Raw genomic sequence first — 19,232 nt, 5'->3', positions numbered from 1 at the left:
TTAAGTGCTAACCCCCAGTACCTAAGAATATGACCTTACTTGTAAATAGAGTTCTTGCAAATGTAAATTAGTGAAGATGAGGCCATACTGGAAGAGAGTGGACTCCTAATCCAATAGGACTGGTATCCTTCTAACAAAGGGAAATTCAGACACAGACACAGAAACACACACACACACACAGAGAGAGAGAGAGAGAGAGAGAGAGAGAGAGAACACCATGTGAACACTGAAGTTAGGAGAGAAGCCTAACTTTCTTTCCCTGATGCCTTCAGAGGGAGCATGGCCTTGGCAACACTTTGATTTTGAACAAATTTCTGTTGTTTCAGCAGCCACCCAGTTAGCCTTACAATGTCATGGCAACCCTAAGAAAACACTACAGGGTGGGACGGGGAAAGGATGGTGGGGTGTGCCAGTTATGACAGGTTTATCTTGCCAAAGGTGACCACCGTGTTCTTCCTTCATGACTTCGACAATCCTATCATTGAATGTTGGGGTCTATGTTCCCTCCCCTTGTTAGTGAGGAGAATTCTGTGACTGTCTTGACTTAGGGAATGGCAAAAGTCACACTCTGTGACTTCTAAGGCTAGGTCATAGAAATACTATGCACCTCTGCCTTGGTCTCTTGGGATACTTGCTGAGGGAGGCTAGCTGCCATGAGGCCATCTTGTTGCCCTGAGGCCAGTGTGCTGTGAGGAAGCCCAGTCTCATTTACACAGGCCACATGGAGAGTCTCTGAGTCTACCTGGAGCAAATTCCAGAAAGTTCTTGACTGTAATCCCCAGCCAGAGTGGCCTGGCCCAGCCCTACCTAAACTCTTGACTGGCACAGACTGTAGAAGATAACAAAATGATTGTTGCTGTTTGAAGCCACTAGAGCTGGGATTTGTCACACAGCCTGCACGGCTTACGGCAACCAGAAGCCAGAAGGACATCAGAGAGAGGCAGCCTGGTAAGAAAGGGAGATGCAGAGATGTCCCAGAGAGATAAAAGGCTAAAAGATGGCGAATGTCCAAAGAAAAAGGGGTAGTGAAGACATTTCAGAAAGGGTGGTGAGGGACTCTTCCTCAGTCGAGTGGAAAATTCCTGGGCTGGGAGACCTGGGCTCCCTTCTAGAGCTACTGCCCACTGTCTGAGTCTTCAGGCAAGTACCTCTCCTCTCTGGAGAAAGCTCTGTGAACCAATAAATTGTGTGTGTAAGGGGGACCTAAAGAGCAAGAATGTGTCCCCTTGCACTGATTCTGGGGCCACCAAGCACTCTTCTGACCCTGATTAGCTGTTCTCACGTAGACTCTGCTGCCAGGAAATTTGCTGACCAGCTGAGACACGTATCTGACCCACTTGGCAATCGTGTTTCTCACCATAAATTAATCTATTGGCCCCAGAGCTTATGCACTCATGTGATCAGTGCGTGGGGATACCTGACCGGCACATGTGAACACAAAGACCCCAGATGTGCTCAGAATCAGGTGTGACCCTGCTGAGCAACCGTGCCAGAAAGTGACCACTGGCCTCCCTCGTGGATGACTATTCCTCATGGCCGCAACTACAAAAACAGTCTCGGGCCAAAAATAGAAGAGGAAAAACCAAGCAGCTCCTTGGAAATAAGGGAAGGCTCAGAAGAACTCAAAAATAGCGGGAGCCAGGAGAGAGAGGCAGAGGAGGGAGGCCAGCCATCTGATGGGACAGCTCAGGACCCCTGGGGCAGAGCAGTGCGGGCCCCGGGAAAACCTCATCTGACCTTCACACTGCTCTCCAAACTGCTTTCCTTCCCTGCCTGTTACACTGCCATGGAAACGAGCTACATCTTGGTCTCTATGTGCTTAGAAAGAAAAGAGATAATAAATGGAGCGGAGTTGAAGAGGAAGAAGTAGGGTGAAGAGGAGGGAGAAGGAGGAGAGGGAGGGAGAGAAGGAGGAGGAAGAAGAAGAAGGAAGAGGAGGGGGGAACAGAGTTGAACAGATTTCTGTCCAGTGTTCTTAACCCACATATTGGGTCAAGACAGCCCAAAATCAAAACCTGATTCTGGTGACAGCACAGGGTGTTGTGTTTGAGATTGAGATTATGTTATCAGATATTTCATGGATTCCAGTTATGAGCATCTGGTCAGCAAAATGAGTTAATAAAGCCATTATGGGGGCGCCTGGGTGGCTCGGTTGCTTAAGCAACTACCTTCGGCTCAGGACATGATTCTGGAGTCTTGGGATCGAGTCCCGCATTGGCCTGCCTGCTCAGCAGGGAGTCTGCTTCTCCCTCTGACCCTCTCCCCTCTCATGCTCTCTCTCTCACTCTCATTCTCTCTCAAATAATAAATAAAATCTTTTAAAAAATGAAGCCATGACAGGTCTAAAATTATTAAGAAATAATGGACTTTTGCCCCACTGGTAAAACGAAGCTTACAACATGTTGGGTATTATTTAAAGGCACCCCTGTATGTTACATGTATGTAGCTCTTAAATCATAAAGTCCCCACAGGAGAAGCAAAAACGCAGCAAGCGCATTACAGAAGGTCTTATCACCACATCTTTGACCTTGCCTCTGACTCCTCCCTTCATCTATTTGGACGTTTTCTCTTTGTGTTAAGTGTAGGGTAAAGCCCTGGGAGCACAAAGTGGCTTTGATCATTCATATCTTTGAGGAGCGTACCAGGAGGATGGAGAGACAAGACATTTACATAGACGTATCACCTGTTTCAGTGTCAGTGTCTTTCCAGAAATATACCAAGTCCTAACTATTTTAATGGTGAGAAACCATTCCCCCACATAAAGCTGCTCTCTTCAGAGTGCAACACTGCTTAAAGGATGGCATAAGAATTGCCCATGGCAACCCTGAAAACAAGAGAAGCGGGGACAATTGTGCTCTTTTGAGACTCAGCCGGCACGAGAAGGGAGAGACGTACAGTAGGACCTTCATCCATGGAAGTAGGTGGGGACAGTGAAGCAAGAGGTAGGCTTGGCAGGTAGGTTCTTTAAGGCCTGGCACACTGAGAATGTCTTTACCTGGGGTTGTGATATTAAAGCCAGAGGACAAATGTCACAGTCAAGGGAAGTGAAGGGTCAAGCCCAAGGGACGTGTTCAAAGCCAGTTGTCAAAGTTGGGGTCACTGAAGTAAGTGTCCGGGCTGAAGTATGTGGTCAGGCAGGGTCAGAGGAGTGGGACAGATGAATGCCACTGATGTCCATCCTTGGATAATTCAGCAGGACTAGAGATAAATGATGGTGAGGATTTTAGGGGCATAAGGAAGATCGAAGGCATGTGAAGCTTTCCTTTATTCCCAGTGCATACATGTGGAGAATAAGTGTGTGTATAAAGGGGAGGCAGCCCTGTCTATGAGAAGCCAGTAAAGGAAGAATCGAACCCCCATCCGAGACTGAGACATACTCTCACTTCTGCATTAAAGACTGCAGTTGGGTCCAGGTCACTGCGGTGCCACCGAAGGTGGTAACACATCTGATAATTAGTGTCCTTACTTTCCCACAAACATCAGAAAGAGTGAGATCACTTCCACAGATCCGACCAGGCATACTTCCAAGATTCCAAGCTACCCGGCGGATTTGCCATAAGAACAGGGCACTTTCACTTTCTCGCAGTCCAGGAAACGTGTAAAATGATCCAGCCATTCACAGGCCATTGTAGAAGCTCACTGGCTAATCTCATGAGCTGATCCGACCCCATCCATCGGGTCACAGCAAAGGCACCTGTGAGGTTCCAACTCTTACATAATAAACATTCTCGTGAAAGAAGAGAAAGAGCACATTATGGTGTCGTGAGCTGCCCCGCACTGGGGGTGTTCCCGGGCGGCTGGATGCTCCAGTCAGAGGCACTGGAGAGAACGTTTCCTGTCCTGGATCAGAAGGTTCCCTCCAGTTCTGAGATTCTCTGATCTCACAAAAATTTCATCATTCTTTATCTTTCTGCCATAAATGCTCAAACCTATGATATCCATAGGTTATCATGGATGGGGCCAAGAATTTTGAGCACTGGACTTGAGTCTATAGCGGAAGAGGAGACCATGCTTCCTAGCTGAAAAACCACTGGGAAGAAGATATCTCCAATCATTGATCTGGTGTAAAAGCGTTGATGACTCCATTTTGCTCTGAAAGGAAAAGTTTTTAGTCAGATATATGCAATTTTTCTTATAGCTCAAAAACAAATTATGCAATGTTCAGCAAAATCTGAGAAGCCAGCATTGACATTTTTAGCCTGCTTCGTCAAGATTCTCTTAGCACTTGACAAATTTTAATTCAAATTCACAAACTCCACGAGATAAGAACTCATAGTGTGTATCATTCTTGAAAGGGGTGTCATTGTTAGTTAATTCATTATTTATTTGTTTATTTACGTATTTAGCTTCAGAAGCTATTTCTTATTGGGTTGGGATTAGTGCTCTACTTTATAAAGAAAACATCAATCACTCACTAACTCCTGAGTTGATTTTCTGGTAAAGGGGCTGGTTTTACTCTGATCTAATAACATGCTTTGTGCAGTATCATTTAAATTGAGATTGAAGTCTGTGGTTATGAAGCAAAGCCGAACTCGTAGCCTCCCACAGTGGGTTCAAATCCATAATCCAGGTCTCATCAATATTATGCTGTGATCAATTTGTGCATCTAAAGAAGCCAGAAGCAGGGGCGCCTGGGTGGCTCAGTGGGTTAAAGCCTCTGCCTTCGGCTCAGGTCATGATCCCAGGATCCTGGGATCGAGCCCCGCATCGGGCTCTCTGCTCGGCAGGGAGCCTGCTTCCTCTTCTCTCTCTCTGCCTGCCTCTCTGCCTACTTGTGATCTCTGTCTGTCAAATAAATAAATAAAAATCTAAAAAAAAAAAAAAAAAAAAAAGAAGCCAGAAGCAGGGGAATGTTGTTGCAAGACTAGCCTGCAAGCTCTCTGACAGCAGGAATCATGTCTGTCCTTCGCACTGCCATATTCTAGAACCCAGTACAGTCCCCAGAACATAGCAGGTATCAACTACATAGTTATTGAGTGAATTAATTTTTCCCCAAAGTGTTAAGAGCCCATATATCTCTCATTTTTCCATCCCCTTTTCCTTAACCCTGAATCCCATTTTCCAAAGATTATTCTTCAAGATGATTTTATTCGTTAATTAATTTATTTATTTATTTAGAAGATTTTATTTTATTTATTTGACAGAGAGAGAGAGAAAGCGAGAGAGGGAACACAAGCAGCAGGAGAGGGAGAGGGAGAAGCGGACTCCCTGCGGAGCAGGGAGCCTGATGTGGGGCTCGATGTGGGGCTCGATCCTAGGACCCTGGGATCACGACCTGAGCTGAAGGCAAACGCTTAATGACTGAGCCACCCAGGTGCCCTGAAAGATGATTTTAGAAAGAAAAGGATTTACACATGTTTGGGAGAAAACTTACTCAAGTCTTGAAACCAAGGACAAAATTCCCTTAAAGTTGATATTAATTAATAATAAAGATATAGTTTGGAAAAAGACCAATCACGATCGCCATACCCTCTCTGACTCAAGGGCTATGAGGGCAGTTCACCTGGACGGGATTTGGGAGTTGGGCTTTGTCTTTGTCAGGTGCCCAGTCTCACCTGTGAATCAGACCACTCTCCTTGCCAGCGCTAGCCATGGTGTGTGTTTCCTCTCTCGCAGGAGCGGTGTTCCCGGTCCTCCTGTGATCACAAAGTGAGGCCCAACCCATTTGTAAATGGAGCTTGGAGTGGCTGGTGCCAAAATGAGACTGTATGGAGCTGCAGGAGTGACAGTCTGTGGCCCCTAGAATCCCCACCTCCACTTGCCCGCAGCGCGGGGACTTCTGTCTCCCCACCGCCCCCCAGGATGCCAACTCCAGCCTCTCCCACAGTGGACCCCCAGCAGGATCATTTCTGGTTCTGAGAGCCAGCAAGTGAGGAAAACTCCACAAGCCCTCCTCCCCTTCTCTGTCAACTGTTGGGGACTTTTGTCCCTGTGATCAGCAGGAAGCCCGGCACTACTTCCCTTACTGTTACTTTTCACTTCATAGCTCTGGGTGGGGTGATAAATGGAAACAGAGGAACTGCGGTTCTCAAAGTGTGATCTGAATGCCCCAGGGGCCTCAAGATCCCTTCAGGGAGTCCCTGGGGTCTAAGTCAGGATTTCCCTGTTTCTTTTCATCTGCATCTCTCACAAGTGCCCAGTGGAGTTTTCGGGAGGCTACATGACATGTGATGGCTTGATCTCTCTGACAGCCAACAGATATGAGGTTATGTTTTCTGATACTTAAACATCTTTTCAATTTAAAAAAAAATTTTTTTTTTAAGATTTTATATATTTATTTGACAGATCACAAGCTGGCAGAGAGGCAGGCAGAGAGAGAGGAAGGGAAGCAGGCTCCCTGCCGAGCAGAGAGCCCGATATGGGACTCCATCCCAGGACCCTGGGATCACGACCTGAGTCGAAGGTAGAGGCTTTAACCCACTGAGCCATCCAGGCGCCCCCATCTTTTCAATTTTTAATTTACAATACAGTAAAGAGTAATAGATATAACCCACAGAAACAAAAGCTCTTCAGAGTCCTCAATAATTGTTAAGAATAAAGGAGCTTTAAGGCCAAAGAGTGAGAGAACCACCGATTTAAAAAAGCACACAGTGCTTCCAGCCCTGCCCTTTCCCTCCTTCTCCCTCCCCAGACAGCCACAACCCATCCTTACCCTGGGGGACCTGAAGAACCATGCGGAGGCCACAGTCTGCATGGGTAGGAGTGGAGGTCGCCCCTCCGAGCATCCAGCTCAGCTGATACCCATGTCCGATAGGTTCCATCCCCACTGGGAAGAATGTCCCCATAAACTATTTCTTGGACAATTTCTTCCCCGTTTTTCAACCAGATCATGCAAATTCCTGAGGGGGGCCGTGGTGCAGAAAAAGCCATGAACTCTGCAGAAAGGAGTTGTAATCCTTGGAAAAGCTATGATTTACTCTGACCGGTGGGGGCTCTAGGAAGAAGAAATAAAGTTAAGCACAAGTGTCGTAGGTACAGAGCATTACAATACTGGAACTTGGCAACTGGGTCTGGCAATTTATTTTCTTTACTGCAGGAAACATCCAAAACCAGGGATGAGCCAGAGCCCAGGTCCATCAACAACAAACGTACTTATTGTGTGCCTCCTACCAGGGCAGCGTGCTAGGGAATGACAAAGGCGAAGTTCAGCCATGTTCTGTCCTCTAAGCAGGGGAAAAGCCTCATAGTTTTGAGCATTTGGAAAGTGTGTCAGGATCATTTACTGTTAACCTTTGAAATACTTTTATGAGTCACAGAAAAGGAAAACTGAGTTACAACATGTGTGACTGTGATGAGTAATTCAGCAAAAGCCTGGAGTTCAGAACTCAGGCTTCCTTTTTCTCAAATCCACGCAAAGAGCTATCCCAGCCACCTCGGCTCTGGTTTGGCTCTGAACCGCCTGGCGTCCTTGGGCGGCCACATTCACGACTGCTATGGTCTGAATGTTTGTGTTCCCCGCCCCCAGATTCCCATGTTGAAACCCAACAACAAGGGTGACAGTATTAGTGGGTGGGGCCTTTGGGATGTGCTTAAGTGGAACCCTCATGAACGGGATTAGAACCCTTACAGATGAGGCTCTGAGAGATCCCTGGCCCAATCCGATCATGTGAGGACACCCTCAGAAGCCCACCGTGGGCAACTGAGAACAGGGCCCCCATCCGGCCACACTGACACCCTAATCTCAGACTTGCAGTCTCCAGATCTGTGAGAAATACATTTCTATTGTTTATAAGTACCCCGGCATATGGTGTTTTGTTATACAGCTAAATGGATTAAAACAGTTGACTGTCAGAAACACACATATGTAATCAATAGATCATGTCATGGTCATGCCCTCGAAGGAACTCCGGAAATTCATATCATGAAGGGGCTCCAGTAGTGACCACAAAAAACTGCCTCGCTTCCTCTTGACTATTCTGCTAATTTTCCAGATGGTGCTGTCCTTAATATGTCCGCTGAACTGGGGCCCATCCAGATGTGAGCCACACAGAGCCTGATGGCGTTCTGGAAGGAGCTGCCTCCCGCTCGTCTGTAGGCCTCACCTTTTACCCCTGCCCCCCCTTACTATCTGGCCCTTGGACACAGGGAAGAGCCTTACCTCAGCAACACCTTCTTTCTATTTCTCCTGAGGCATGAAATTTAGTAGAACAAAAAGGCTTCTCAGCATGAAAAATAAAATATGAATGCCACAAGGAGAGATGCTGCTTTTTGACAGTACCCAGAAGAAATTGTTTCCAGATACTTTTCTAGGAATGGGTTTTGACCAAGGGTTGACAGCTTATTAGGTCATGGTGGATGGAGAGGAGGCTTGGATGGGGAGCAGATACCTTGAAACCATACTTCCCATACTCTTCCCACACACCTAGGAGCCCAGGTTCTCCCCTTTCTTTCCAAAGAACTCCTCACTCCAGAGAGAATCAACAGGATTAGTATCAACCCTCAAATCCCAACTGACTGCAATTCTGTTCCGGTTTTCCTACTGTCTCCCCAGTTTCTCTCTCCCTTCCCTGAGATCAGAAGGCCAGGCGGCTAAGGGTTCTCTTTGTTTGTGGTCAAAGGCAATGCCACACATCAAGATCTGGGGAGTGGAGACTCCTAGGGCCCCCTCTTCAAACCTGCCTAGCCTTGGCCTTCAATGTCTCAGTGACTAAGGGTCCGGTACAAGCCCAAGTTGGCCACAGATTTCAGCCAGATCCTAAGCTGTCAGACCTTCTTCCGTCTGGCAACAACAATGAGATACGATGTGTAAGCAGAGCAAAGTGCTTTCACGCGCGTTTTTCACACCAATGTCTATGCTGTAGGCATTATCACAACTGTTTATTTTACTCAAGATTATTGCTTTGCCAGCTTAGCATCTACAAGCTCCGCTTTTTTCTGATAATAGCAACCCCTGCTCCTGACACACCCATAACATATATTGGAAAATCAGTTCTCCTGACTCCAGTGCGCGCTTCTGTTGAGAAGTACCGATCTTAGTCCTGGAACCCAAACACAGCCCACCGTGCACGGGTTACTCTCTCTTGTAGCCCCCAGATCTAGTCTCTGCTCTGTGTTGTGCCCTGGAAGATTGTGCTCCTCAGACGGCCCCTCCAGCGCTCCCTGGCCTGGGCGTGTCTGGCTGCTGGTGAGGAGGAACATCCTCGGGAAATGTCAGAGAGACAGAGGAGAGCAAGGGTAGGGTTCTCGGGCACCCGTTCTCCAAGCACCTCACCGCAGTCTGCCAGCGACTGTGCTTCTTCAGAGCCATGGGACTTGCTGGAAGAAGCTTCTTCTGGGCACCAGCCCTCGCCTGCCCCTTCCGATTTGGGCATGTAACAGCTTCCCTCTGCCGCAGGTCTCTGGGTGCCTGACTTCAGGTGTCCTCAATCACCATAGTCCAAATCACAAGATGGATTTCAGAATAGGGTGACCTAGATTAGAGGAAGCTCTATATAAAACCATGGGTTCTGGAGACCTGGTGTTCTCCCTTCTTTTTACCTGTCCTTTGCAAGTATCTTCCCCATACTCCAGAAACCTCTTCAATGGGGTAACACGTTCTTCTTCCAGTGAGTTCTTTTGATATTCTAACTCATGCCAACTGGCCTTCCACACCCGCTTGGTGCTGTGAGCCATATTATCTATAGCCATCCAGAAAAAGTATTTATTAAAAGATAATGAAATCTTGTCCATCGTAGGCGTGCCGGAGGAATGTAGTGCTTCTGTCCTCCAACAACACCTAGCCAGTCATCCTCTGGTAAGTGTGAAAGCCTGGCTCACACATGTGGGTCAGGAAGGGGTTTAGACAGGGACATAAAGGGGGGCACCAAGTGGATGACTGCGGGTATGGCTAGAAGCCTCCTTTGTCCCTGAATACATCATCCCACAGGCATGCCTCCAGGACGTTCCTACCACGAAACCCACCTAGCAACAGATATTTGCACGCCATAGGAACCTGATAATTTTTGCCTTGGGGAATTATCTGATAATGGGAATGATCGATTAATAAACTTTATAATGCAATAAAGGAGAGACAGATATGCAAGAGCCAGAAATATCCTGGGAAAGTTAATGTAGTATGTCACTGTCCATAGGCAAGTGGCTGGCTAAGCCTGGCCACCAGGAAATGAGACACCAGATGGTCACATTTAGAATGAGAAGGGAGAAGATGCCGGTTAGAAGCCCGAGTGGGAGTGGCATAAGGATATGGGGGGCAAAGGACAAAGGGCTCCCGAGGAAGAGAATTTGGAAGATGGCTCGGGCAGATGGCAGGCATGGAACGCGGTCGACCAGATTGTCCAGGCTTTGCCAAAAGAATGCAACTCAGCAAGCACTCATGGTCACTGTCAGCCCTGAGAACTCCCCGCAGGAATGGGGGCTAGTGAGGGCAAGCTTTCATCTCCGCTGCCTGCGCCCCCCGAGTGATCGTGGTGACTCTGCAGGTGCTCTAGCTCAGGACCTCAGCAGCCGAGTGTGCCTCTCCCAGGGACCAGGCAAGGGGTTCTCCACCGTCCCCGGAGCCCACGGCTCCTTCTGCCAAGAGACCATATGCAATGATGGGATGAGAAAGAGATTCAGTGACCCCATGGCTGGGATCTGAAATGCCCAGGCGAAAATATGTCAGCGAGTCAGTCCCTGGAAGGAAAGCAAAGAAGAAAGATATTTAGAGTCGTGGACCATCACAGCCCACATCAGTGCCCTGTGTTCAGCTGCATTCCTCCGAGAACATAGCTGCTATTTCGTTTTACATAATCACAGAACCCCAGGAACTGGACCTTGGAGAGGACCTAAGAGCTCCAGCCCAAGACCTGGAGGCTTTTTTGTCCTGGTCTGGAAACCTTAGGATGAAATTTTACGGGTAATCTCAACTCGTAAGTGAAGTGGAAAGCAGTGTGACTCTGGACTTTGTGGGGGAAGGACCTGGGACCACACACTGATCCCCTGGGGGTTGCTGTCAGAGGGCTTCATAACCCTATTACCCATGCCCTTGTTTTTTTTTTTTTTTTTTTTTTTTTTTTTAAGATTTTATTTATTTGACACAGAGAGAGAGATCACAAGCAGGCAGAGAGGCAGGCAGAGAGAGAGGGGGAAGCAGGCTCCCCGCCAAGCAGAGAGCCCAATGCAGGGCTCGATCCCAGGACCCTGAGATCATGACCTGAGCCGAAGGCAGAGGCTTTAACCCACTGAGCCACCCAGGCGCCCCCCACCATTCCCTTGTTTTATGAATGAAGGCTCTTAGTGGGTAAATGAGGGCTCCTACCTTATCCTGTGCAAATACACACACACACACACACACACACACACACACACACACACACACACCCCAGATCAGCCAGAGAACCCACATTAGGACTGAGGCCTCCTGAGAAAGCGTTTTAAAAGCACAGTGCTTTTCCTTGTCCCATGGGGAAGGCGGTGGATGAGTAGGTGACGGGGGCCCTCTATCGTGTGGGGAACACGTCCACATCTGGGGACTGTACTAGACACACTCCCCACAGTGTTTCCAGATTGCCCAGCCAAATGCTCTTGACCCTTTGGGAACTCCCCTAGCACTCAGATCGTTTTCGCATGTGGCCCTTGCCATGGCAGGGAACCCTGGACTACATCGGGCTCCCATTCCCCAGGCCGAATACTACTTAATGATGTTGACTCCTCCCTCTTTATTTATAAATTTATATTTAAGAAAAAAATATGAAAAGAAATCATCTCACCAAACAGTTCAGTCGGCTTTTGGCTTTGGTGTACACAAGTCTGTCTATACTTCCCTTTTCTCTAAAACTGTTTCTGAAAACATTCATTACGTGGAGATTGTCTTTGGGAATGGGCCACTGCAAGTCCAGGCTACCGTTACCTTAACCTCGAAGGAAGACAGGAGTCCCTGAGACTGAACCAGGTCCTGCCAGGGGCCCTCCTGCCTGACTGTACCAGGTCTATAAAAGCAGAACTGTCCTCTCCTCTCCCCCTGCTCCTCTAGCTGGGGTGGGGGGTGGCGAGGCCAGGTTCAGAGTAGGCACCCAGCCCTGTGGGCCCCTCCATGGAGTGCGGTCCAGCACATCAGCTGCCTCGTTGAGCAAGATGGCGGAGTCTGGTCTTTCCCAGGCTTAGGCAGAACGTAAGGCCTCAAGGCCCTTTTCATTGTTTTCAGCTTTTTTCTTCCCCCTTTTCCTTCCCGGGGCAGGGAGGTGGGGGGATCTGGGTTGGGATAAGGAAGCAACCAGTGGAAGGCTCTCAGTTGGGACATAAGAGTCTCTCATCATGGAAGTGTTGGTTCTTATAAAACTAAGAGTGAGACTGAGCAGCAGTATAAATACTATGCTGAAATCAGTAGTTATCATATTCTGCCTTCCATTCTCTTTATCTTTGCTTACCTTCTACTCCCTTCTGGATCCTAAGGCACTTGAGGACTGGGACTTCACTTCTCTCCTTTGTGGTTCCTGCCAAGGCCTACCGGAGGGAGCTTGGCACATGGTAGGAGCTTTGTAAATATTTGTGAATTAAGTTGTTGGCAAAGCATTTGATTTCTCTGCTTGGAAAGATGCTGAAATGAATATGCATCTATTTAACCTGGAATGTATACTTTTCAAGTTACTTTTCAGAACGTGCAGGCTGGCGAATGGGGAGCAGAGCTGAAATCTCATTTACACCTAGTCTGGAATCTGCACAACGTGTAGATGCTTGGATCTGTAGCCAGTTTTGAAATTCTTCCATTTCTCCACATCTGGAAAGGTTTTGTGGCTACTCTGCAGATACCCAACTGTTTTAGAGAGGGAGGCAAAAGGAAGAAAAGTCCTCACGCCTTCTTAGTATCTATCCGTCTGTGTATTCAACAAACATGTGAGTGCCAGGCACGGTTCTAGGTTCTGAGCACACAGCAGACGAAACAGATAAAAATGTCTGCCCTTGGGGGCTTACACCCTAGTAGATGGAGGGAAGGAAGACAGACAACACAAAAAATGTCTTCTGAAAATTGCGATGGAGAAAAATAGAGCGGCAAAGGGACAAAGCAAGGCAATTTAAAACAGCAGTGCTTAAGAAAGACCTCTCCTTTCAAGAGCCTGCTGGGGATGAGGGAGCCAGGCAGCTATCTGGGGACACCAGTCCAGACAGGGGGACTATACAAACACTTGGAGGAAAGGACAGGCTTGGTTCCAGGAGCAGCAAGAAGGCTCGTGACTGGAGCTGAGGGAGTGAGGGGGAATGAAATAGGTACGAATTGCTACCATATTATTCATAAGGAAAAAACCTCACAGAAATCAAATTCCAGGCAAAGAATGGGAGAGGAGAAGGAAGAAGGGATTTGAAAAGAGACTGTGTTTCTGAGCGAACCTGGATTGGTATAGAATTTCCCTTGGAATCTGGGGTTCTTCTTATAACATCTGAGGTCTACATCCCTAGGACATGCCAACAAGCAAAGAACAAAATAAAACAAAACAAAAAAAACCAAAAAAGTATTAATAACTTCCGGCATAACAGTATAATGGGAGGATTTTGTCTAATATGAGTGTCACTGACACGATCTCCACACATAATATTTATAATTGTTATAATGTCAGTTTTTTGGAATTTTTAAAAAAGATTTTACTTGGGACGCCTGGGTGGCTCAGTTGGTTAAGCAGCTGCCTTCGGCTCGGGTCATGATCCCAGCGTCCTGGGATCAAGTCCCACATCGGGCTCCTTGCTCATCGGGGAGCCTGCTTCTCCCTCTGCCTCTGCCTGCCATTCTGTCTGCCTGTGCTCGCTCTCTCTCCCTCTCTCTCTCTGACAAATAAATAAATAAAATCTTAAAAAAAAAAAGATTTTACTTATTTATTTGTCAGGGAGAGAGAGAGAGAGCACGTGTGAGCATAAGCAGGGTGAGAGGCAGACAGAGGAAGAAGCAGACTCCCCACTGAGCAGGGAGTCCATGTGGGGCTCAATCCCAGGACCCTGGGACCATAACCTGAGCTGAAGGCAGATGCTTAATGGACTGAGCCACCCAGGCATCCCTAATTTCATTTTCTTACCAGAATATAACCTCATAAAACTCTGCATTGTCTGGAGTTCGTAGGAGGGAATAGAAACATGGTCTGTTGACACTACTGTCCAAGTACTGTGCAATGTCCCTTTTGCCAACCTCGATCTCAATCCAGTTCCTGACTTCAGAGCATTTTGTCTCCACCAGCCAGCCCTGACTTCAAAGGCTGCTCAGTCCCTGAAGGCTGGCCTCCATCTGCCCATCATCTGTTGTCTCCCCTCGTGCAGCTGCGACGTGGCTCTGCTCCAGGGGCATCACGGTCCTGTCCCCTTGGTTTGCCATGGGCCCACTTACCCATCTGCTGTGTCCACAAGTACAAGTCAAGCTTGCTCCTTAGCTGGGCTTCCAAAATGCTATCTCAGTCGTGATGGGAAGTTGATTGACAGATGTGAAGTCTGTAACGCAGAATGGAGAAGAGAGGGGGAAATCCATGTACCCTTTCTTTGGTGGCACATTAGTCCTTAGGATGCTTTCTATCCTATCAAAACGTAGCACAGATGATCAGATTTCTAGTATGATTATGCAGGTTGAATCATTTGAAGAAGCCTATCTCTGACCATTTTTGGTTTCATACAATTCAATTTCAGCTTTCGATTCTCTCCTCCTGCTCCAATCATTATGAAATTAAATCTTCATCTCCCTTTTCATGACCAGAGTATCAGCATCAACTCACTTATTGAACTAAAATCTGCAAGTTAAAATTTAGTCTTCTGTCCAGGCCAGTCCAACGGCCTCTTAAGGGACATTGGCTGCCCCATCCCAGCAGCCTCTGATAGACATTGCTGGAAAGTCTGAACAACGCAACCAAACAGCCCTTAGACCAGAGGCAGTGGTTACTTCACATTCTAAATCACGTCCCATTTAACCTATAGATGACCCGTTGGGACCATTTTTACAAAAGACTGTGAAAAATCACTGGATTATAAAATAATTGATCAAGGGTTTACAGATATTCATCTGTGGGGCAATTTATATTTATTGGTTATCTGTGATGTACAAGAAATCGTGAGGCAATGTCAGGAACGGTAAAATCAGATACCATCTGATTATTATCGGAGTATTATCGGTACCATCGGAGTATTATCGGAGAACTAAAGCATGAAAAATAAATAAATATAACGCACAAGTAAACACATGGCAGCAAGCAGTAAGTGCGATGAAGGAAGTACCAGCCGCATGCTCTACCAGCTCAGTACATGGAGAGACCCTGTTCTCATATGAAGGAATCCAGAAATGCTCCAAGAAGGAGGTGGCCAACCTTCCGAGAAGCTGGGCCTCCAATGAGGAAACATAACCGTCCGAACTGCCATTTGTTTACTGAGTACATGCCCTGTGTTAGTACCAAGCTAAGTCCTCCATAAACAGGAGTCTCGTTCGTTTACTTCTCACAGCAGCCCTTCGAGGTAGGTCTTATCATTCCCATTTTGCAGACAGAAAATAGGTGCAAAGAGGCGAAGAAAATTGCTCAAGATCATCCCTAGAATCTGTAAGTGGAAGAGCCAGGAATCACACTCCTGTGGCCTGTGAGGTCTCCCCGCCTGAGCTTACCCAAGTGGCCGGAACAGTCGGGGCACTTTCCCAACCCAGGTTCTGTTCCGGTCTTCTCCTTGCCTGGTCATCCCTCCTCTCTCCCGCCCCCTTGTGTCACAATGACTCATTATCCCTGATTTCCCAGTCCCTGGGGGCTCAGGCTCCACATCTTCCTACAAGTGGCAGTGCGTCATGATTGGATAACCAGGTCAACGCAGTTCTGATTATAACTCGTTACTTCTCCCAGATGGCCCAGTGCCTTAATACCATCAAAATGATTATGATTTCTGGGAACTACTTGTTGGAATTTCAGGCATTGTGGGAATGAGGAGAAGTGGATGGTGATATTTTTAGTTATAAGGCTCTTTGGATGCTTCTCAAACCATGCAGTCATGTGGATGTTTCTATCCCTAACAAGAACCGCTAGTCTCTCTCCTAACCACTCACCTAACTACGGGAACTTATAGCGCTGTGTGTGCTGACTGTGGCAATTTGAATTTTTTAGCTACTCTTTTGAGGCTACCCTTTTTGGAGGTTACTGATGTCTACTTTCATATAAATCTTATTCTTTTCTGAATTTCCAGAAGGCACAGTCCTAGCTGCTAGGGATACAGCAATGAACACATCAAAGTCCCTTTCTCTGATCTAATTTCTATGAGGACAACTGACATTAATACATATATTATATTATAAATATATAAATATAATTATATATTTAATTATTATATTAAATATAATATATTATATAATATAATTATTATATATAATATATATGTTATATAATTATAATTATATAATTATATTATAAATATAAATATATAAAACAAGATTAAGTGATGGCAAGTGTGTGAAGAAAAATAAAGCAGAGGAAGGAGACAGTGTAAAGAGAGCTGATCTTTTAGATAGAGTGACCAGGAAAGGCCTTTCTGAGCAGGTGTCATTTGAGAAGAAATTTGGATCCAGGAAGGAAGGGAGTCATGGGAGGGGAACCTTCCAGAGAGAGCAGCAAGTCCAAGCCTACTAGGAGGGTGTCCACTCCAAGTGTTTGAAGAATAACAAGGAAAACACTGCAGGGACACATAGAGCTCTAGAGAATGAATGACTGAGCTCTGATAGGTCTTTTTCTTAGTATTCTCTGCATACGATGATGACCATATGTCTCATATTTCCCAGAAGAATTCTAATTTATGAGTTTCCTCCTTTTTACATGACTCATTGAAGTTGTAACAAAATGTGATTTGATACCCATACTCATAAAAGGTTTTCCAGAATAAATATACATTTGGACATCGGAAAGAATGTCCTTTGTCACCTGTCTCAATCTGGGTTTCACAAAACTAGTGTGTCAAGAGCCATGTGCTTCATCTTTACCTTAGGCCTCCCCTCCAGTTGCTGGTAACCCCCTGGAGTAAGAGGATTGAGGTCAAGGGGATTTAAGAAAGAATAGGCAGATATTCCAACTAGTCAGAAGAAAAAGCTACAAATGGGTTGAATTTCTCAGATGTAGATAGTCTCAATGTCAACCAGGAAGAAGAGGGCCTTAGGGGAGAGGATCATTGTCTTAGAGAAATGTCTTCGGTTGCACGTACCTTGGCAACAGCTCCATGGAAACAGACTGAAGTCTAATACAGTCTATAGCTAAGGCTCACATTTTCTCATGTTAACTGTTTTTGAACTCTAGGCCTTTTCTAAGCAGATGATCTCCAAATCTGCCTTCTAACACCAACCTGGTTGACAACGCAGGGGGCTTCTCCATCATCAGTCCTTGTCTGTGAAGGATTCAACCATTTGTGAAGCAGATTGATATAACAGATTGATATATCCATAGAATTGTGAGTAATACCAAGAGACTGACCTTGGTTATTTCAAGGTTAAACACACAAAGCACATATGGCTGTGCAAGAGGGATCCCATGTATGCCCCCCCACACCAGATCACAAGTTCCCATAAGCTGAAGTGAAGAACAGGATGGGTTGTAAAGTGTGAAACATCTGGTTTTGGTTTTGTTTTTGAGACAAATTCTACAACGACAATAAACCACCTGTGCAATTGTGTAGTCATTGTTGCTGCCCAAATTCTCTATGGCTCATCGTAGTCGGATAACTTCAGTTTCTTAGGGATATTACCTTTGAACATAGATTCACTTGGCAAGCATTTATTAAGTGCCTGTTGGTCACTAGGTAGTGCCTGGGAAATAAAGAAGAGGGAAATGAGGAGATCTCTCCCTGCCTTCAAGGGAAGAATTTCGCAAGTAGAACCTAGAACTGTGTGTGGGCAGGCACTATGGGACTACAGAGGAGGAGCAGTCTACCGCAGACTATGGAGTCAAGGAAAGCAACACAGTGGAGGTGGCATTGAAGTTATCTTGAGAATTCCTGACGCCAAACACTCTGGTATCTCTTCCCTGTATTTTCCCATCTAGAAGTGCTTACTCAGGGCCTACATTAGGCACAAACATCAAGTAGACCAAGTCTTTTTCATAACCCTGCCTCCCTTCTTTGTCAGCATCCCTCTGTGCTCAAGAATGCTCAGTCAGTGTTGGGGCAGGAAACAGCCTTCGCCTGAAGGAAGGGACTCTTTTCATAGGCATGGGCAAGTTTAAGGGAATTAATGAGGGATAATGGGGCACGCAGAAACTAGTAATCATGGAAAGCCTGTTACTGCCCCTAGAGTTGCAGAGGTAAGAGTAGCAAACAGTTTTACTGAGGCTCACTGGGAGCTAGAACCATGGGGAAGGGACTGTTTAGGGAAAACTGCATAACAGAGGCACACAGCTACCACCAGAGGCATTACAGAATGAGGGCAAGGAGGAAAAAGGAAATACTCCAACCTCTCTTTTTTCCCTGCTCTCTAATCTCTCTCCTCTCAGGGCCTCCCATTGGGTGTACCCAAACAGATATCAGCCTACAAGAGCAATGAGGTGATGCAGTCTGTAGCCATCAGCTTCTCAGGGCATAAGATAGGACAGAGAAAGGTTGGAGTCTAAGGAGTCAGAAGGAAAATAGCCAGCGGAAAGTGACCTTTCCTGTCCTTTATGACTGACTGGTTTTATTTCATTTTCTACCAACGATCAGCATGTCAAATATCCACATCCAAAAGTGCTATGACATTGTGGAAAGCCTGGGACTATGGGCTTGAGGACCTGTGTCTACTTTGGACTTTGTTCATTACGTGAACTGAGTCAGCCTCCCTACTCTAGGCCTGGGTTTCCTTATCTTGAAATGGGGATATATTCTTAGCCTACCACAAAGGGTTGTGAGACTATCACATGAAAGACTATGTTTAGAGTAGGTATTATGTGATATATAAGCTTTTATATAGCTTAGATAGATAGCTTAGTTTTCTAGATAGATATATCTAGAAATATCACCCGTTTCCTCCTTCCTCCCGTCCTCTTTCCATCATTTGTCTCTTATCCTCACCCCTAGTCTTTTCCCTTTCTGACTTGAATGGTGGGACTTTTCTGGATTAAATTTCTGTAGAAGCAGGAATTATGTCTGCCTTAGTCACTGTTGTATCTCCCAAAGTGTTTTGCATATAGTAGCTCATCAACCAACATTTGTGGAATTAATATACAGATGATGCGAAAGAGCTTTTGACTGTCAAGTACATGAGCCCAGACTGATTTCTAGACATTGCCTGCCAAACCACTCTGGAGGACCAGCCCCTTGTTGGGTGAGCAGTTGCTTAAGACAGAGAAGCCTGGTGCTTC

The sequence above is a fragment of the Enhydra lutris genome, unplaced genomic scaffold, assembly GCF_002288905.1.
Source record: "Enhydra lutris kenyoni isolate GAN:26980312 unplaced genomic scaffold, ASM228890v2 scaffoldscaffold24, whole genome shotgun sequence".
NCBI lineage: Eukaryota > Metazoa > Chordata > Mammalia > Carnivora > Mustelidae > Enhydra > Enhydra lutris.
Note: the sequence above shows the minus strand (reverse complement) of the source record.